The following is a 3,923-nucleotide window of genomic DNA, read 5'->3' on the forward strand; positions in this document are numbered from 1 at the left end:
AGCTGATAGGTGGTAGGGCCAGGATTAGAACCCATGACTTCTGACTCGCAAGCCCTTGCTCTTTCCACTGAGCCATGCTGCTTCATTATCTGACAGACAATAACTTTCCCCTCTTTCAAAGCCTTACTGAATGCACATATCCTCTAAGAGGTTTACCCTCCCTTCTCCCACTCCCTTCTTTGTTATCCTGACTTGCCCCCTTTATTCATCCCCCCTCCCAGTTCCATAGCACTTATGTACATATTTTTCATTTAATTTATTTATATTAATGCCTGTCTCTCCCTCTAGACTGTAAGCTCATTGTGGCAGAGAATGGTTCTATTATATTGCTATATTGTACTCTCCTAAGCACTTAGTACAGTGATCTGCACGCAGTAAGTGCTCAAAAAATGCAGCTGCCTGACTGTCTGCCTGATTGCAGTGCAGAGCAGAGAAGGGCCGGCTTGGCTTGGCTAAGCCATCACATTCATGTAAATCTCCTCTTCATTTTTTGGGACCTGGGCTTGCATCAATTAAAGAGAAACTGCTCTTGCTTCCAGGAACCCTCCCACAACTCTTCTGATAAAGCACTTTATTTCTATCCACCCTTCAGGGAGGGGAAAGTCTGTCTGACCTTTGAAAACCCGAATCTGTGCTCGACCCCACACGAAGCAGTTAATAAATAATATTCTTAATGGTGCAATACTTAGATTGGTGACGGTGAGCACAAACTCCATCTCTGTCTCTTGATGTGAGCTTTATGACCTGAGGAATTTAGAACTGTAGACAATGTCAGCCTCATTTGAAAGCCATTAAGTTTTCTTTTATTTACATCTTAGAATTCATTTACTAGACCCTTTCAGTCATGAGACCATTCCACAATCAATCAGTACCAGGGTTGGTCTCTGAAAGCCATTCTTTAACCGAAGGTTTACTCAGGGAGACAGTGAACCAGATTTCTCTCTGCCACCCTCCTTTTTTTCTAGGAGGGCCTCGGGCAATCTTTCGGAAAGGTCAGTTCGCCTTCATTAAAAAGGGCATTCCAAGGGAAACAAAGAAAGCGTTTTGTCTCAAGATTTGGGATGCCACTGGCTACTGGAAAGGGGATCATTTTGGACTCTAGGGAGGGAGAGAATGCTACCTTTTTTATTCCTATGGCATTTTTTAAGCGCTTAATATATTATATGTCAGGCACCTTGCATATATTATATGTCAGGCACCTTGCCGAGTACTGGAGTGGATACAAGGGAGACAGCTCCTGTCCCACATAGAGCTCACAGTCTTAATCTCCATTTTGAAGATGAAAAAAATGAGGACAGAGATGTCAAATGATTTGCCCAAGGTCACACAGCAGCCAAGAGGGGAATCTGGGATTACAATCCAGGTCCTCTGATTCTCAGGCCCATGCTCTTCCTGCCAGGTGACACTATTTCTAGCTAAAATACATAAGAAGATAGGCAATTCCATTTTGGCATCAGACCAATGGTCTACCCAGCCCAGAGTTCTCCCTCTGACAGTGGCATCAAAGGATGCCTGGGGGAATAGTGTCATAGTTGCCCTCTTAGACATCAACCTTTGTGGCCAGGCCTGCCCCTTCTAGATCCTTAACTTATGTCTTTGATTCTACTCACCTTCCTGCATCTTCAATTTCTCTAATATCCCTGATTTTTCTAGTAATTTCTCTAGTAACTCACTTATGTACCTTTCAAGCATGCATTTATACAAACTCTTCTTTGAAATATTAATACCTGGTACCAAATCATTTAAGTTCAGAGGGACAACTCCACAATCATTAAATCATTATGTACATACCTGTAATTTATTTATTTATATTAACATCTGTCTTCTCTCTTGACTGTAAGCTTGTTGTGGGCAGGGAATGTGTCTGTTTACTATTATATTGTACTCTCCCAAGCGCTTAGTACAGTGCTCTGCCCACAGTAAGCACTCAATAAATACAATGGAATGAATGAATGAATTGAATCTTTGATTTCACAAGTCCAGTGACTATCCTTCATGGCACAGAGCACCAGGGCAGTTTAACACAGCTCTGTCCTACTTCTCAAAAAGAGGTTATTGTTCACTATATAAACACTTTCTGTAGCATCACTCTTTTTTTTTTTTGTTTCTTCAGGTTTCAGTTCTTGGAGTCATCTTCATTTTTTTTGTAATCTTTCAGCAATAACTGTAAAACTGTCTCATATATCAGTCATTTGATCCACAGCAAATCACTGTCTTAAGCATTTGGAAGCATACCAAAGATTGTGCTCTCTTTAAATTGCAAGCTTGAGGGCTGGGATAATCTAATTTGCTATTGTTATATTCTCCCAATAACTTAGTACAGTGTCTAGCCCTTAGTAAGCCCTCAGTGAATACTATTGATTGATACAACAGAAGTAAGGCACATATTTCATCATCAATCGTATTTATTGAGCACTTACTATGTGCAGAGCATATTTCTTGCCCTCAAGAAGCTTACACCCTAATAGGAAAGACAGGCAGAAAAAAAATATTTACAAATAGAGAAAGTGAGAGGAATAATTCAAGGATATAACAGGAAATAGTATAATTGGAATGAAATCTTTGATTAAATAATTGAATATAGAAATAAATATAGGAACACAATGTGTAGATAAAGCTGTGGAGAGGAATGCAATACCAAAGTGCTAAGGGTGGCTGTTACATTGTCACAACCAGAGTATTGTGAATTTCTTTTTTAATGGTATTTGTGAATTAATTGCAGAAGGCTTTCTCGAGCAATGTGCATTTTTTAAATGGTATTTTGTTAAGTGCTTACTAAGTGCCAGATATGTACTAAGTTCTGGGATAGTTACAAACTAATTAAGTTGTACACAGTTCCCATGCCACATGGGCTCACAGTCTTAATACTGTTAGTTATGCAGCATGGCATAGTGGAGAGATCTCAGGCCTGGGAGCCGGAAGGACCTGGGTTCTAATACAGCTCCGCCACTTGTATGCTGTGTGACCTTGAACAAGTCGCTTCACTTCTCTATGCCTCAATGACCTCATCTGTAAAAGGGGGATTAAGACTGTGAGCTCCACGTGGGACAGGGACTGTGTCCAACCCGATTTGCTTGTATCCCCCCCCAGTTCTTAGGACAGTGCCTCACACATAACAAGTGAGCAGCGTGGCTCAATGGAAAAAGCACGGGCTTTGGAGTCAGAGGTCGTGGGTTCAAATCTCGGCTCCGCCACTTGTCAGCTGTGTGATGTTGGGCAAGTCACTTCAATTCTCTGGGCCTCAGTTCCCTCATCTGTAAAATGGGGATGAAGACTGTGAGCCCCTCGTGGGACAACCTGATTACCTTGTATCTACCCCAGCGCTTAGAACAGTGCTTTGCACATAGTAAGCGCTTAACAAATGCCAACATTATTATTATTATTATTAAGTGCTTAACAAAAACCATTATTATTATTAAGCACTTAGTACAGTGCTCTGCACACAGTAAGCGCTCAATAAATACGATTGAATGAATGAATAATATCCATTTTACAGAAGAAGTAATTGAGTCATCAAGAAGTGAAGTGATTTGTCCAAGGTCACACAGCAGACTTATGGCGGAGTCAGAATTAGAACCGAGGTCCTTTTGACTCTCATGCCTGTGCTCTATCCGCTAGGCCATGCTGCTTCTTTAGGTCACGCTGCCTCTTTGCTTCTCATTTGTCTTAATCTTCAACTGCCTCTCCATGGGTCTTACCTTGTCTTATGCTGTTGAGTTGTGTCCGACCCATAGCGACACCATGGACGTGTCTTTCCCAGAATGCCCCACCTCCACCCTCAATTGTTTTTGTAGTGTGTCCATAGAGTTTTCTTGGTAAAAATATGGAAGTGGTACTGCCACCTTCCACACAGTAAACTTTAGTCTCCACCTTCAACTCTCTCCCATGCCACTGTTGCCCAGATCAGGTGAGTTTTGACTTGT

Source organism: Tachyglossus aculeatus, chromosome 1 (assembly GCF_015852505.1).
Source record: "Tachyglossus aculeatus isolate mTacAcu1 chromosome 1, mTacAcu1.pri, whole genome shotgun sequence".
Taxonomy (NCBI): Eukaryota; Metazoa; Chordata; class Mammalia; order Monotremata; family Tachyglossidae; genus Tachyglossus; species Tachyglossus aculeatus.